Below are 18,525 nucleotides of genomic sequence, written 5' to 3' on the forward strand. Positions count from 1 at the left end.
AAGAAGAATTCTATCCCTTTTAATTATCACTACTATAAGATATATTGGCTAATTCATTTCTAGAAAGCAAACTGTAATCTCACACTTGACATTGCCTTTCTGAAGCTACTCAAATTCTTGCTTGAACTATTTTTATGGTTGGCTTTTCAGTTCATCAAGTAGAAATCTTTTTCTTAAAATTACTGAATGTCTAGGCAATGAAAAATTGATGTATTTTCTTAATGCTTGTTATTTGTATTTTCATATGAGGGTGAGATGCTATGGATACAAATATTAAATTATCTCTGTTTATTCTTTTATCTTGTTCTCTTCTTCTCCTTTACCAACCAACCAGATTAGATAATGAATGCTATCACTAATTTGTTCTATGATTTCTATCATCTCTAAACCCACTTGATTGCCATTAATTATTCTGTTTATAATTGTGTCTTGTAATAAGTACTGTTCTCATGCATTGTTTTATCAGATAATTCTTTCAAGTCATTCATTGCACTTTATTTTTTATTAGTTTCCCCCCAGTTTCTAGCACAGTATTTAAGTCAGTGTTTAATGTGTACTGTGTTAAATGATTTTCTTGGAAGTTTTATTGGTTTAAAATTTATTATCACTATTATAGGCAAAAGTCCCAATTTTGGGTCTCCCAGCATACCATGCCTGGCTCCCTGCTCCAAACACTAATCAAAGAAGTTAGCACTAGTAAAAGGCAGACGCTAAAGATATTTTCAAGATGGTCACAGATAAATTTCAGTGTTCTCAAGTTCATCTTTCCAGTGCTAAAACCGTCTTTACGTGTAAATGAAGGGACAATTGAGGTAGGGTAAGAAGTATGCATAACTAAGCAGGGCTGATCGGATTGTTTTCTTGTTGATAATTATCTCAGGTCTTGTTCTGTTGCTTAGGTGCTTGCCACACCTTGTCCCGAGAACCCTTCAGCCACAAAATGTACACACAGAGACACTATGTTAATTATAAAATTGTTGGCCAGTGACTAGGGCTTCTTATTGGCTAACTTTGTCTTAATTATTAACCCATTTCTATTAATCTAATTATTTCCACTTGGTCTTATCTTACACTAGAAGGGTCCGGACTTGTTAATCCTTCCACAGCCTACATGATGTCTGTTTTGGTGGGCTCCCTCTGCCTACCTTTCCCAGATTTCTCCTCATTTCCTAGCCCCACCTATACTTCCTGCCTGGCCAATAAGAGAAACATATATACAGAAGAACATTCCCCACCATTCTTCTTCAAAGTAGCTGTAATAAATTTTTATTTTAGGACGAGATAATCCAAGTCCTTGGGGTGAATGACTCCAATGCCTCAGCCACCCAAGAGTGGCAAAGCCTTTCTCTGATCCATATATGAATGTTGATAGTGTATGTAGAAAATATCCACTGTGGTTTACTCCCAGCCAATATTTATGACTTGAAGTCCCATAAAGAGACTGTTCCTCCTGAGAATAGATAAACCTGCCTCCTTGTTTACTTGCATGTATTAACCTTCCTATCTTGTTTGCATGCAATGGCCATACTCTCTTGTTCAGCTCTGTGCTATAACCTCAACTCCCTGTTCAAATGTATGTGAGGAACACTCTGAGCTTCTGGGATGCTGCAGTACCTTCACCAGGTTGAACCACAACTAACTAATATCCAGCTTCTCAATCTCTGTCACTAGCTCTGTAGATAGAGTTTCTGTCCCGCTTGGTCCCATAGCTGCTTTGCCCCAAATAAACACACAGAGACTTGTATTATTTATAAACTGTTTGGCCAACAGCTCAGGCTTCTTATTGGCTAGCTTCCTCTTAATTATTAACCCATTTTTATTAATCTAAGTATTTCCACGTGGTCTCATCTTTCCAGAGAATACTCAGGCCTCTAGCTCCCTCAGCATCTATATGGTATCTCTGTGCAGGCTCCTTTATGTGTCCTCTCCCCAGAATTCTACTCACCTAGTAGCCCTGCCTATACTTCCTGCCTGGATACTGGCCAATTAGTGTTTTATTCATCAACCAATAAAAGAAACATATATACAGAAGAATATCCCTCTGTGTGTTTCTGGGTGTGTGTATGCACATATGTACACATGTGAGCACACTTATGTATGTGCTTGTGGTTTCTCTGGTATCTATCATTCTTCATTGTCATTTCCATTGAAACCTCGTCTCTAGATTTACATGGCAAGCCTTTTCTACTGTTTTTTGGCTTCAAGGTTTGAAGTAGGTTAAATATCACTGGTTATCCAGAAGACTATCCTTGAATGATTAACATGGCTATAGGAGTGTGGAAGCTCACAGAATTGACTTCATTCCATTTTGACTTAAAATCAGAGAGTTTTCACCTGCTGTTGCTCTTCCAAGGTGAAACAAGGATGTCTGGTCTAAGATGTAAATGCACCAGGATGCTTCGCTTAAGGTGTGGTCATTGCATGTCCTACCTAAATAATAGAATACTTATCTAAGGATATAGTTATTTGATGTTTCAGGTATTGAAGAGGTAATTACTCTGTTCTTTGTATCATTGGAAAGGAAGTCTTTTGCCTTCCTCCTCTTTTGATGGGGGTATACATGATCTTTTAACAATCAACTTGGGCTGATCCTGGTATTTATCAGGTGCCCTTATGACTCAATATCCTGTCTCTTGTATATTTCTTTCCTTAGTTCAAGAATTCCCCTCTCAGGTTGGCTGGACCTGACAGATGCCCCAGCAACATGGGATAGTACATGGGAGGAGTCAAGCAGAAATCTACCCCAATGCAATGAGGCCAGATTCAAAATAAAGAGAGGATTCAGAAGAGTTTGTACTACTCTTTGCTAATTTATGTACTCAAGTAAAGTGACAGTGCACTTCTTCAAAAATGGTTTCTAAATAACTCTAACAATCTTACAATTTTACCTATTGAAATGTTTCTATTACTTATATTGATTTTGTGCAAGAGTATTTTTAATTAAGATTGCCTAGAACACCATCAATTTTTTTTACCCAAATCTCACATTAATATCATGATAGTTAAGAAATTGAACTTCAGGAAGTCATGGAATCTCATCCAAGCTCACAAGACCTAGTCAGACTTAATTTGAATACCAACAGATATCTGGTTTCAGTAGAGCAAGCATTCAGGTAATTCTCCAGGGTACTTGAACCCTGTGCATCTCCTAAAAAAAAGAGACTCCTAATGTGACTTAGCACTGTGCTTTTCATACCAATTGTGAACCATTTCTTCATCTTTCTACTTCTTTTTTTTCTGGAGAAAGGTTTATATAGACCTTTTTTGTTAAAAGGGTAACCCCACGAAGCAGAAAGAATACATGTGGTCCCAGTTGTCACCATGGAGACATCGAGAGGTCATGATTGCCAACGAGGTGACTGGATTGAGTGGCACAATCCCATGGAAGGTCAGTCAGGAATGCAGGAAACATGATCAAGATGGGCTGGCAAGAGTAGTCTAGCCACAGGAAGAGGGAGCACAGCACCCTTCAATCCAGCATTTTGTAGCTCTCCAGGTGTGACAGCACCCAGCTTGCTGGCCTGAGGCAACAAATGAAGCAGGAAGTGAGCCCTTTGGTGATATGTAGGACACCAAGCTGCTCGCAGTGGCTTCAAGTGGACCTGAGTGAGCAGCACCATGAGGCGCCTGAGCTGAGCCAGTCAGTCCCCTCAACAGCAGCGGTGTCAGGACAGGTTTGGAAGGACCAAAGACAAGGACCAGTGGACGCCTAAGGGCAGGAAGTCAAAATGGCCACTAGCCAGAAGTTCTGACGCTCTACTTCCATGTCTTTCAGGGGAAACAGAAAAAGCTGCTTCAGGTTTTGAAACCACTAAATTAGGTGAGTACTTAAATAAGTCTAGACCAAAAGAACATCATGATAGCAAATGCTGACCTGGAGATTCATTCCTCCAATCTCCAGCACTCAAGGAATGAGAGGTTAGGTTCTGTCAGATAGATTCAAATTGATTAAAGATACATTTAATTAACATTATATTTTTAATCTTTTTTCCCCACAGAAATACAAAATAACCCAAATACTACCTCAAGTACAAAACAAGCAGGATTCTTGATACCAATAAAAATTTAAAATGCTCTTTTTCTTGTTGGATGTACTGAATGAAATATTGGGCATCTTTCCAACAGTGTTAGTCCTACCCCAGGGGAAAATCACTTTGAAGAATGCAGCAAATTATTTTGTATACTACATCCAAGGCTACTGAAGCAGAAGAATAAGGACATACTGCTTGTGAGTTCACCTGGATCAATAGCTCAGCTCTGGGATTTGCTTATCTGCTGGATAGTGAACAAAAAGCACCAGGCTGCCAGCTTGTATCATGGATACTGAAGACCGCAGTACAGCAAGTGACATTTTTCATAAGATAGAAAGTAACTTACCTGTAAAAATGTTTAGATATATGTGCACACAACATAGAGAGTATGAAAGTGTCTGGCATGCCATGTAGGAGCCATTCCCTTACTGAATCTTCACTCATGAGAAGGAGCATATCCAGCACACACACCATCCATCTATGCACAGAAATATAAATTTGTAGAATGCCTGCGAAAACTCCACAGGCAAGGAGTTCAAATTTCAAATCCATTCTTACATTTATGAATAAAACAGAGACATTTTGGTTTTTTTCTTCTCTCTGCTAGGACAACCTGATTCTGGAGCCAATTTTCTCCATTTCTCACTTTCTTTATTACACTACCACCTTTGTAGGTTGTTTGGTTACATAATGTGTGTTCAGTTTGATGAGTTACCACATAACATTACTGACAAAAAATTATTCTTGTCTGATTGTCTGCCACTCTAAATTTTACTTGCGTGAGCAAAGATCAGGCCCTTATATTACATCAGCAGGATAGGTAAATGGGTTTGTTTACATAGAATGAAACTATGTAATACCTTTCAAATTGATAATGGATAGAAGCTCTTGTGCTTGACTTGATGTCTCTTAGGGCTCTTAGTATAAAACTTTATATGGTGGTATTTAGAAAGTTCTGGAGGAGGGTCAATCTAAACAAACTAATTAAAAATATAAAAATTATTCCTGTTGAAAAATCAGTAAGTATCAAGGAAAAGAAAGTTCCAGGCTGTCTGCTCTGTTCAGTATTCTCTCCCTCTTGTCCATACTGGGATAGAAGCCTGGGATCCAGAATGACAGGCAAAGTAAAAGCTTCCAATGTCTCACTCAGTGTTCTGAGGACTGAGGAGTGCTTTCCTGGCATGTGGCCCAGGCATGGCTGGCAAGGGAAGCAAAGTTACCACTTGAAAGTCTTTGTCACTGAAAAGTGTTCCTTGCATTTAGTGTTTGACCCAATTTCAGAGTCTGTTTCAAACAGAGGTATGATAAATAGACTGGCAAAATTATAGAAAAAAATATTTAAATGATTGGTAAGACAATGCCTTCTGACAATTTGCCTTTGGACTGGGTTGGGACTAAGTCTGGTTACAAATCAAGGAAATAAGGGAGGTTGTCCTTTTCATATGCTGTGCTGTTCTCCCTCTCTCCCTCCTTCCCTCCCTTGCTTCCTCCATTCCTCCCCCTCTTCCATTTCTTCCTGATGATGTCCCTCTCACTCCCCCTCCTTCTTTCCTTCCTTCCTACTTTCTTTTCCTCTTCTTTTCATCATATTCTTTCTTCCTTGTACCTTCCTTGCCATTTCCACTCTCCCTTCTCCTTCCTCCCTTCTCATTGGAAAGTGATCTTGACATACACAATTGTTATTCTGTCCAATCACTATGTCCTTTGAATTAAGAGTGCCCCTGAGTAGCCTTCATACAGCTTTTTAAATGGTTAATGAAAAATTCTCTGCCATCAATTGAATTTGAGTCTAAATTTCCACTTAAAATTAAATGTTGTTGTGTAAGTTTTATAATATTTATGTCATATGGATGTCGTGTGAATTAAATAAGATATTGAAAATAAATGTCTGTGGTCAGGGTCGGGATTATTGTTACGTCCGTAGCAAATGGCATATTACTGGTATTTCTTGATATCTTGATGTATAAATTTTTCTTTTTCCCAACAAAAAAGTTGTTGTTCGTGGTGGTGGTGGTGGTGGTGGTGGTGGTGGTGGTGGTGTGTGTGTGTGTGTGTGTGTGTGTGTGTGTGTGTCTGTGACAACAATTAATGGAAAGAAAGGGCATGAATTTGAAAGAGAGCAAAGAAAGGAAAACAGTAAGTTTTGGTGGAAGGAAATGGAGGGAGGAAATGTTGCAATTATAGTATAATCTCAAAAAATAAACGAAGTAATAGAAAAATGTTTTGTTCTTGGTAAGGGCAGTTTGGTCTGTGTAACATTAATATTTATAGATTTATTTCTCTGCAGCTACTATCTACTATTTGGATGGCCTTGCATCCTCATCTTTAATGGTATAATCCACTTAGTTTATCATGAAATAAGAGTATAAATAACAAACCAGTACTTCTAGAAATGCAGAAGAATAATTTCTACTAAAAATATTTTTATTAAAGAAACATTTCTGTTCTGAAATAGATATTAGAGACAATCACCTGAGGATGATACCAAGGTTGATCTCTGATCTCCACACATATTCTGTACATGGTCTACATGGGTATGCATGTGAACATATTCACATACATATACATACACACATGAACTCATAAAATAAAAAGAGGGCTAAGAATGTAGACATCAGCCTCTGATTCTCCCTCTGATACCTAGTACTTGTGCACATAACTCACCAATCTTCTCATTTCCTTGCTTTTTTGCCCTTTGCATGCATGTTTAGTGATAATAGAATATTATCTAATTCAGACAATGTTGGAGCTAGTAAGCAATCGATATTTATCTTGACTAAGCAAGGAATTTTATTTTCTATCTTCTATATTGAAACAAATTTCACAAACATTATATACAATTCACACATTTAATCATTCAACATATGGAGTGAAGACATACCATAAAATAAATAAATAAATAAATAAGCAGCTAAATTAAAGCATGTTGGACTCTCTTAGGTATAAAATAGAATCTTTATAAAAAACATTTCTGTTTGTGACTATCAACATGAATATAATGTTTTGGTCAAGTCCATCTTCACTCTCTTCTCCTTGTATTCCCCTATACACACCACAACATTTCCCTTCCACCCTTTGAGTCCACCTGGTGCTGTAAATATGTTCATGGGTCTAGGGAGATCTACTGGATCATGGGAAATCTAGTAGTGTTCTAACTGATAGAACCGACTATCTCCTAGCAGCCATCAATGACCAATAATGCCGCAGATATGGGTGGTATAATCTTAGTATTGTTTGTTCTATTGTTTAAATTCCTCAAAGAAAATAAAATGTCCAATTACATGACCAGTTTTGAAGATACAATATTCTAGTCCCTGGTTTTACAAATTAAATTTAAAGTCTATTCAAAGCAAATAAACAAGGATATTTGTACTATTATGCATTTAAATAATAGGTTCTGTAAACACCATCTCTTGGCTGTTTGCCACTCTTGGGCCTTAGGGCTAAGACTGTAAGGAACAACTAGCTCATCAATACTCCATCACATCGTGTTTCTGTTTGTTTGCTCTTTTTTGATTTAAGCAGACAATAAATTGTGCTGAGCTCAAGCACTGTTTACTTCAATAAATATTTTATCAACTAAAGCATTCTTACTCTACTTTAAAATCTAAGGAAAAATGCTGTGAATAATAAAATATTTTAAATTGAGATTATTGCAAATGTCCTTTTAGGTCATACCTAAAAATAAACACTAGAAACAAGAGTGCTACAAATATACCTTATTGTTTTTCTTTATTGATGGCACAGCAGATTCTTAAAAAATGTAAAATGACAGAAAATGGCCATTAGCATTTTAGTGATCTTAAGTTATCTGTTGGTTTTGGAAGTACAAAAAAGGCTTTGTAAAACTGCTGATATCAACATTAGTTTTAGGGTAGGAAAATATCTATGATTTATTACAGAAAATCAAGTCTTACTTTTTGTGAAGTAAAAATTTTCTTTAGTGTTAGGTTGAGATGAGATTTTTTTCTTTCTTTTATTTTTCTTGACTTACTATTGCAGGCATCCTTAATTGAGCTTTCTAGTTCTGATACAAAATTCTAAGAGAAGCAGAAAACTGTCATGAAATATTATTTCCTATATTAACAGAAAAATATTGTAATTCTATAGAAATCATCTTTGAAACTTTAAAACGAGTATTCTAGATTCATTCTAAACTGGAATAATGGGGGGGATAGTATTTAGTTGAAACTTTCCCTCCAGGAAGAAAGAGGAAAGCATGCCATCCAAGAAGTAATCTAGATCGATTCTATTATGACAAACTCCAAAAGCAGCTTAGAAGGGAAGGGACATTTCAGGTACCGTTCATAGTCAGCATTTAGAAAAGTCAGGCAGGAATTGAAGCAAGAAAGCTACAAATATGATGGACGAATGCTGCTTGCTCTTTTGCATACAGGGAGGTTAAGACAGAGTGATATGGCTAGGCAGAGAGAGGAATATAAGTTGGGAGGAGACAGAAAGGCAGTGTAGTCTAGGCAAAATTAGGAACAGTTTGGAGATGCGATCACATGACATGGTTGCTCCTTAGGTCTGAGCATTGGTAAAGGTGAGAATTTTCTAGTGGCTGGCCACTTGGCTTCTCTGGTCTTCAATTTTAACTCAAATATCTGACTCTGGGTTTTTACTATTCATGTTACAATTGGTGTCTGATCTGACATGAACATGTACTTGTTCACATCCCCCAAGAGAAAGTCAAACAGTAAGAAAAGCTTAGGGTGGGAGGATCTGAAAACGCTATATGATGTTTAGAGCATGGCATGACTAGATGTTTTTAGTCTTTTTTGTTACATTAGTAATTTGTATAAAGTGAAATATAAGTTAACTATGACCTGAACCAAGCACACAGGGATTCCTGGTAGGATTTATAATTAAAATGCCTCCACACTGTCAACCTGGACACAGAACTTACATATGTAATATGCCTGAAAGATTGTCTCCGGATGCATTAGTTAAGGAGTTTTTCCTTTCAGACTTCAAGAGGAAAAGATATTTTCCCTTAAAATTTATCTATAATTTTCTCGTATTTCTGCTGCTATAGGTGTCTTAGTCTGTTCTGTCACTCCATAAACATGACATTTTCAATATGTAACATAATTTACAGGAACTTTTTCTTATGTCCTGATCTCAGTCCTAATCCCAGTCCCTAAGGAAGGAACAAGCTGTGCTTGGTGTCTTCCTGCCTGTGGGAGGTTCCTAGTGTTGCTATGGTGATCTTCCCCTCACTCACCTTCATATCTATATACCTTGACCTATTTGACTGTGATTAGCAAGACTGACTTTTAGTTCTAACCTCATGATCTTTTTCTCTCCTAACCCAAAAGTATGTCTTCTTGTCTTCTTTCAGGAAGAAACTTGTCCCTGACATATTTTTACTTTTGTACAAAAATCTACTTCCTCCTTTGGGGGTAAATATGTCTTTTGGTTTTGTGTTAGTCGTATAAGACATATGCATTTACTTTGTGAAAAACTCTTATACCCAAATATAAGTGCAAAAGAATACTCTTCAGCAATAAGATGCAAGAAAGCTGTTGTGACAATGTGAATCGATCTGAACACTATGTTAAAATGAAAGGTCATACAAGAAAGACAAACATCACATGCTGTCACACAGAGTACAATACCAAAAGTGGATCTCTTAGAAGTCAAAAGAATAACAGTTAATATTCTAAGGAGATGTAGAGAGAAGGGCATGGGTTAGAGTTTGTTCAATAGATGCAACAATATAATTTGATATGAGACAAAGTACTGGTGTTCTGTGGTACAACATGGTGGTTACAATTAATACTAAAGCATTATATTATAAAATGGTTAGGGTAAAGGAATTTGAGTGAGGAAACAATCAGTCCTAAATTAATTGCCACTCAAGCATAAGGACTTGAGTTTGATATTTTGGATAATTGTAATTAGCCAAGTATACAGGTGTATAATAGTAATCCAAATTCAGGGAGATAGAATTTTTGGGATTTGATGATCAGAAGTGTAGCTTAATAGGTAACCTTCAGGGACTAGTGAGAAACGCTGTCAAGAAAGTAAAAGGACTAAAAAGAAAAACAATAAAGAAATGAGTAAAAGTAGATGAGATTGCTTTTGGGAATTGACAGCTAAGGTTGACCTCTGGCCTCTACACATATGTACACACATGTGAGTGCACACACAATTTTAAAAAGAAACAAAATCTTTTGCCCTTAAAATATTAAAAAGTGAATAATGATAAGGAACTGGAGTCTACTTTTATGGCTCAAGCCACTGAAGATGTACTTGCTTTAAGGTTCAGAATATGATAGTGAGGTTCAGTTGGGCATGGAATGGTCTCACATACTGTGAATTTGACATTGACCTTAAAGTTTTTGGCCAAATATCTATGGAAAGTAGGAGGCAAACAGATACTACAATGTACCTACCTCAGCTTTAGTCTAGTAATGCAAAGATTATAAAAACAGATTTAGAAAAAGCTAGAACTGCTTCTCCCTTTTGCCTAACATCTGCTACAAACATAATTGTGTGCCAATCTTGAAATATCTTTAAACCTTATTTTGCTAAATGAATGTAATTTTTACTTCATCATTACCACAGCTTATTGTTATAAAACCTGGAAATTCTAATGTAAAATTAGTAGAGAACCATTATTAGTACAATGTGGGGGTAAGAGGTTAAACTGTGTATGTATCAGTGTTTTTTTAAGATTTATTTTATTATTGATTTTTGTGTGTGTGTGTTTGTGTGTGTGTGTGTGTGTGTGTGTGTGTGTGTGTGTGTGTGTATGTGTGTGTGCACATGCACACAATACTTGAGGAGAACAGAAGAGGGCATTAAATCTGGAACTGGAGTTCTAGGTGGTTGTAAGCTGTCATATGGGTACCCGGAAACAAGCTCAGGGACTCGAGAAGAACAGCAAGTACTCTTAACTGCTGAGTCAGCTATCCAAGCCCATATATATTAGTTTTAACTGGATGTTTTTTGTATTAAAGGTTCTTTAATGTATTGGTTTGCTGCAAATACATATTATTATGATGTTATTTAGGACTTTCCATTTTCATGTGGTAAAAATGGCCTTAGAAAAAATCTCCACGTGGATTCAAATTTGATTTTCATGTCGCCATGGAGTCCATTCTGTCAGCCCTCTCTGACTTTTCTTTCAGGTTCAGTATCTGACTCCAAGTTTCCACTCCTTTTTATGAAGTACCATTCTTCATCACTCTATAGATAGATACTCTTGAGGGGAATAAAGAACAGGCTTCCCAGTGGTTCTAGTCTTTCATCATTACAACTTAGCATGGTTGAAAGTTCCTGTATATTCTAGTCATGATTGTGTTAAGACCAAGCCTTAATCTTCAACCAAAGGCCAGTCAAGTTTACTCAAAAGCTCTAAAGCATAAGCTACCCACTGTATGCAATGGATGAACTTCTGATTCCAGTTTGATGCTCATTTAATCACTTGAGTTATTTTCTATATCCTGTGGCTCAGATAAAGAGCTAGAGTAAGTAACCTGTGTGTCAATATTTTGAATACTAAGAAAAAAGTCAGATGACACAAAATAAGGGTTTGGAAAATTATTGATAACTGATACCATGAAATACCACCTTGATTTTGATGATGTCCTAGAGAATATGCTTGTGAGATTTGAAGAACACTGATATATGCTGGTTTCTATGGTGCTGAGTCTTTTTGCATCCACACTCCTTGCCAGGCCAGAAACACTTGTTACTCTTACCTTTTGTGGACCAGTAGAATCAGGATTTTTTTGAGTCTATTCTGGGAGGACCCAGGGTCCTTTTTTTTGTCTAAATGCTTCAATTAGTCCTGGGTATGGAGTGTTGTGGTAAAAAGTAGCAATATTCTTTTGGTTAATTGAGTAATACTCACACTCTGTCACAAAATGTCTCTGTTGCTACTATCAGAGTTCTATCAGGTTCATCTCTCAGTTCCAATGTGACATTTTTTTTATGTTTCCATTTAATGCTTCTTAAATTATGGTCCTTTAACAAGAATAATTGTCAGTGTGATCATCTTGGAAACCATAAAAAGCAAGATTGCGTATCCAATTGCCTAAATCTGAACTGTTCCATTTGGTCAAAGCAGTGTGTGCCAGGGAAGGGGTGAGCGGCCTTCATCATTGTCCTTTCAGTGAGTAATGTAATTAAAATTGACTTGCCTTCTGCCTCTTGGTGTATGTTAGAGTTTGCATGTTGTTCTATAAGCTATTACTCTTATAATTTTGTTTCACAGGTTACCATGCTGATTATGTGAGAGTTTTGAGGATTTTGTTGAGTTCTTGGTGAAAGGCAATAGTTGCTTAAGGTTTACTTCACTGGAACTTACATACAGTGTAACACTCAAACTACTTAAACACAAACTACATTCTCCTGTTTGCTCATTCATCTTACGCTAAAATCCTGAATTCCAAAGTTAGAAAATCCCAGGGAAAGATAATATCCAGTATATCAGTATGCAACATTTTCTGTCTTGTTTTACTTCTTAAATAGCCTTAACAGCCTCCTTTAAAGACCACAAATCACCTGTAACCAGGTGGACAGAGATATGCTGAGGACTTGAGCCAATAATAGACTTTCTCATAGATAATAGAACCTCTTTGGTGTAAAATATCTACTTAATTTAGACTAAAGCTTTGTGCAGTTATTTAATTATTCAGATAATTATCTTAATTTGCCAATGAAAATACAGCTACCTAAATGAAGTTCAGGATGGGAAGATAGCCCAGTACTTTATATTTTGTCTTATCACCTTGCTCAGAACCATTGGCTTGTTGAATCTTCTATTGTTTTCTCTACACTTTTCTTCTAGGCTAATTTATTTTTACAGCCCCAAATTGCAGCTCTGTGTGAATAAACACTAAATTATGGACAGTTTCAGCTCTGTCTTCTTAGACATCAATTCCCATATTCCTAGATGTGTACTGGACATTTCCATTTAAATGGCTCATTGCAATCTCAAACTCCATGTATGTAAAATCAAACTGGCAATTTAAAACCACACACTTCATTTTTGGACTCTATGCCAACTAGGCTTCCTGCCCACTCTATGGTACCAATGTTTGCTCTTCTTTTCTTCTTCTCCTACCTTTGAAGAAAAGATATTCTTTTCAATGGAAATATGAGGTTCAATACATTATCATCATGGTAGAGAGCCTGGTGACATGCAGGCAGACACATTATTGGAGAAGTAGCAGAGAGTCCTACATCTTTCAGGCAATAAGAAATTGACTGAGACACTGGGCAGTATCCTGAGCACAGGAAAACTCAAAGCTCATCCCCACAAAAGCACACTTTCCCAACAAGGCTACATCTACTTCAACAAGACCACACCTCCTGATACTGCCACTCCCTTTCTTTCAAACTACCACATTCTACTCCCTGTCACCCAAAGGCATGAATCAGACACTTACTTCACCAAAATATCATAAGAACAATCTTTTGGCAATATACTAAAATTCCTCTCCTCTGTAACTTCTTGAATGAGCCCCCAACAGTTTAAATAACTCACATATCCCTGTTTTCCTTGCTCCTACTAGTATGGCCCATTAAGCAGTGCTTAAAGCATTCCACTGCTTTCATAATCTAAATTATCAAAGTTCAAATTCTTTCAAACAAAAAACACGTTCAGGCCTATTTTTTACAATACACCAGTCCCTGGTACCAACTTCTGTCATAGTTAGGGTTTTTATTGCTGTGATGAGACACCATGACCATGGGAACTCTTATAAAGAAAACATTTAATTTGGGCAGCTCACTTAGAGTTTCAGAGATCCAGTCCATTATCATCATGGGAGTATGCATGGTGAGAGCAGGCAGACATTGCGATAGAAGAATATCTGAGAGTCCTACATTTTGCAGGGTACTTTTGAGTTCTAAATTTTGCAGACAAAAGGAAGTTGACTGACTGGCACACTAAGGAAAGCTTGAGGAAAAGACCACTCTCACGGTGACACATTTCCTTTAACAAGAGCACATTTGCTTCAGAAAAGCCACAACTCTTAATAGTACCATTTCCTTTGGAGGACATTTTCTTTTAAACAACCACAGATTCTATCATTGTATATATACAGTGTTTCACTTCTGTTAATGACTTTTTCTGTCTTGAATCATGAATAAGAACAATATCACACCATGCCTAGGTAACTACTGTGTCTTCCAAGTCAGAGTACCACTTTATTGAACTTCCTCTTCCAATTACTTTAATCAGGGTGCTGTTTATGAAGCACCTTTTCATTGCTTCATTTCCTAATGTAGTCTTTATTTAGTATTGCTTGTTAAAAATCTTCCCACTGCCTCAAGGCCATGATAGTCTATCTCAACTATCCAAATAACCCTGTGACCAACATTTTTTTCTCCCCAAACTCCATTTTTGTTTGTTTTTGCATTTAGTCTTAGTTCTGCTAGTATCATTTGCTTTAATTTAGTGGTTCCTAAAGTTCTTCTCTCATTTGTATCACACATCCTAACTCTTCACCAAAGTCTTGTCTGAAAGTCCACTTCTCACAGTTTTACTACATTACAAAATTGACTGAATTCTGATTTTTTAACTACCTAAGAACATATTTTTATCAATGTATATTTATGGTACAAAATTATTGCTATGGACTTTAATATTTTCATGCATGTATAAAAAGTACTTTGATTTTGATTACCCATTCTTGTTAGCAGTATTTAATTTATCCCACCCTTCTTAATCTCCTCTCATTCACTAATGGTACTATTCTGTATTCATGGTGTATTGTGAGTGTGAGTGTCTGTGTGTGTGTGTGTGTGTGTGTGTGTGTATTCTGTGGACTGAAACTTGCCTCTATATTCTAGACAAGCACTCAATCACTGAGCTACTTTCATAGGCATTGTTATTTGTAGACAAGATCTCATATTTGTAACGGGATACCTTTGAACTTCCTATACATCCCAGGCTGTCCAAATTATGATCCTCATTCCTCTACTTACAGATAGTCGGAATTGCAGGCATGTATCATTATTCCTGGATTCTGTACTATTTACAATAAAAAGTCTGCAGAACTGGTCAAAGATTGTTTCAATTAGCAAGTACTCTGTGGACACTATCAAATCTTTTCTTTTGATTTTTCATTACAATTTAAGTCCAAAGAATTACTTAATATACATTTATTTGTTGAATGATTATAGACAAGATCTTATGTTATTACTAGACACAGATTTATAAAATATATTGTATGTGCTATCAATAAAACACTGGTTATTCAAGAAACTAAAACAGATATTTGTTCAGTCATGCCAGAAATGATTTTAATGCTACATGAAATAAGGAAAGTCTTAGTGTTAGTTACTTTTCTATTACTGTGCTAAGACAACTTACAGGTCATGCAACTTACAGAAGAAAGTTTTTTGGGCTTACAGTTTCAGACTGTGAGTCTATTACCATCATTGAGGGGAGCATGGTAGCAGGCAGGTGGGTGTTGTGCTGTAACAGTAGCTATAAACTTGCATCCTGAATCAAAAAGGGAGAGAGAAATTGCTGACTGTGAATTGTGTGGACTTTGAAACCTCAAAGCTAGTGCCCAGTTGCAAACTTCTTCAAAGAAGCACACACCTCCTAATCCATCCCAACTGTAAACACAGTATTTAAGTACATGAGCATATGGGAGTCATTCTCTTTCAAACCATCACAGTTATTCATTAAGTACTTGCCAATTATTCCACTATAAAAGTTAACATAAGTGAACTCATTTCACTCTAAGACAAATTCTTACTTTGGTTATGAGCAGCTTAAGTTCAAAGAAACTCCCTCATGCATCAAGCCACGGGGTACAACAGGTTTCCAATACATCCTGAGGCCTGAGTGCATCCTCTGAGGCAAACTGTCTCATAGTCTGTATTTGCTTCAACATTTGAGGAACTATATCACATCATGATCTCAGCACACATTTCTCTGTGTATCTTGTTCAATATCCTTTTTTTTTTTTTTGCTGAATCTTAGACCTATGGAATCTTTGCACTTTGTTTCTGTTAGCTATCAGATGGAAAATTAGCTGGATATTTTCCCATTTTCTGTTATGTCCCCTTTTTTGTCACTTCTTGCCAATCTAGGGGCCACATGGTGAGTACACAGCACCATCTTTCAGTCATTCTACCACTGGGACAAGAATTTCAAAGATCTGCCAGCTTTACAAATGAGTTTCAGAAAGCCTTGTTTTCAATAGTTGAGTTTAAAAACATTCTAAATTACATTTACTACAGTTTGTTTAAAGCTTTTCTTTCTGGCCTATCTTTCTGAGTTACAGCTTAATTTTCACTGTCTTGTTTTAATTTCTCTCTCTTTTCTACTAGATGCTGTCCTCTCACTCAGTATTCTTTGTCTCCTCTGTATTTCTGGCTTTTCTTCCTGCAGCTGGGTTTCAGTTAGATGGGGTGGACGCAGCTGCCCAGCCATTTACAATTCTTCCCAGATATGATTTCCTTGAGGTAAAACATTATTTTAGAAATATTACTGAACAATTAAATGTTTCTATCCTCTTCAAATTCCGTGTCTGAAAGTCTGCCAATAAGACCTCTCACAGTTGTTTGTATTGGTCTGAATCCCTTCCTGTTATGCATTATTTTACTTGTTCTGTTTGTTTGCCTTTCATGCTACTATTTTCATAATTCCAACTTCCTGATTTTTCTTACTTATCAACATTTACTCAGCTCAATTCTTATTTTTCTTTTATCCAGGGAAAGATTTATTGACAGCATTTCTCTTCTAATTTTGGATGCTTTTTAGTCTAAATCTTTTTTCATTAACATAAGCCAATCTTCAAGAGGATTCAAGATCAATTTTAGAACCAGGAGTAGGAATCATGTAGCTTTCAAGGGTTTGAGAATGCTCACAGAGTTCTTAGTTTAAAGCAGGAACAATTTTGATTGATATCATTATTAATGTATAGAATTGAGCTCATGAGAAAGTGATTTGCAGTAAGAACCTGACATTATCTGATTCTCAGTGTTATTTCTAAATGAAAGTTACTTCTAATCTTTTAATAATCATCCTTGACTTTCTGAGAGCAATGCTGTAGGTGGTTTTGCAATGGAACCACTAGATACTTAAATATCCAGTTCTTGTTAATCAATGGACCAAGTCTTATTCAATGTGCCTAGCTAATCTTCATATAAATAAAGATGTATCAGCAAATTTATGTCAAGTGATGTTCTTTAACACTGACATGCAAGAAAGGGATCACAGTGAAGCTAGAGGTAACATTAACATAGTGCACTTCCATAAAAAACTGGTAATCAGGAAAGAAAGAAGCCAGCTTCAGGGGACGTCTGTCAGTCCATGAGTTAACACCTTTTTATTGAATTGATGAGATATTGAAGCCACAGAAGAGCAGAGTGGGGCACAATTTGGGAAAATTGAGATATAATGTGATTGTTTAATTACCTAGAAGAGTTGTTGCAGGGTAGTGCTGTATCACTGTGTATAGACTCTTGGTTTATTTCCAGCTTGAGCAAGTTATCCTCTCTTTTCTAGTTTATCCACTGTAGCTGGTAGACTCACAGAGTTGCTGGTATGGCATGTGACTTTCCATAACAGTTCCTCATGAAGTACAATATCCAGGACATGTACAGATCTTTGTTAAATCTTTTTCAAATCTGTGGAGATCAAGACCTATCATTATCTGTAGAAAAAGCTTGAAGTCATTTGTTTGAAATGCACTGAACTTGGATCAAGTGAATTTTTTAAAGTCGGTTATTGACAATTCAGGACAGCTAGCTTAATAACTTTGATTTTTATTCTTCCCTATTTGTTTTTTTCTATTTTCTATTTGAATTAGAAACAAACTTGTTTTACATGTCAATCCAAGTTACCTCTCCCTCTTCCCCTCCCCTGGCCCCACTAGCCCTCTATCCCATCCCCTTTTTTGCTTCCCAGGGAAGGTGAAGCCTTTCATTGGGGATCTTCGAAGTCTGATATATCATTTGGAGCAGGACCTAGGCCCTCCCCATGTGTCTAGGCTGAGAGAGTATCCCTTTATGTGGAAAGAGCTCCCAAAGTACTCAGGATTTATCCATAGCACACAAATGGACTTTGGGAGCCCAATCCTCCCTATTTGTAAAACAAACAACTAACAAAAAATGAGTTAAGGGCATTAGATCAGATGATTTCTAAGTTACTTTCAAGATCTAATACATTTTATTCAAATGCCAAAAGGGAAGCTTATGACATTTAACATAGGATTGAATGAAATCAATTTGCCTTTGAGAAAATATGGGAAAATTGAGAATGAAAAGTTTTTAGGCATATAAAACATTCTTGATAACTGCTTGCTCATCTATTTAGAGGCTTGCAACAAGCACTACTTTTAAATATGTGGCTAAAATCCAATTTTTCCCTTTTGATTTGTACACAAAAGCAAATAATGACTATACAGAACAAGTTGCATTTTCTTTATGTATGTTATATTCTATCCCATTCTGAGGCATCACTGTAGCCTTGCATCTGTGAGGATACAGTGATGCTAAATTCTTCTTTCTGTCT

At 36.5% G+C, this 18,525-nt stretch overlaps 1 pseudogene; it reads right to left on the reverse strand.

Annotated features, from left to right (window-relative positions):
- Nucleotides 1-3,469: 3,469 nt before the first annotated feature.
- Nucleotides 3,470-18,525, reverse strand: part of LOC113834196 — a 39,443-nt pseudogene continuing 24,387 nt past the window's right edge.

This window comes from Cricetulus griseus, chromosome 2 (genome assembly GCF_003668045.3).
Source record: "Cricetulus griseus strain 17A/GY chromosome 2, alternate assembly CriGri-PICRH-1.0, whole genome shotgun sequence".
Taxonomy (NCBI): Eukaryota; Metazoa; Chordata; class Mammalia; order Rodentia; family Cricetidae; genus Cricetulus; species Cricetulus griseus.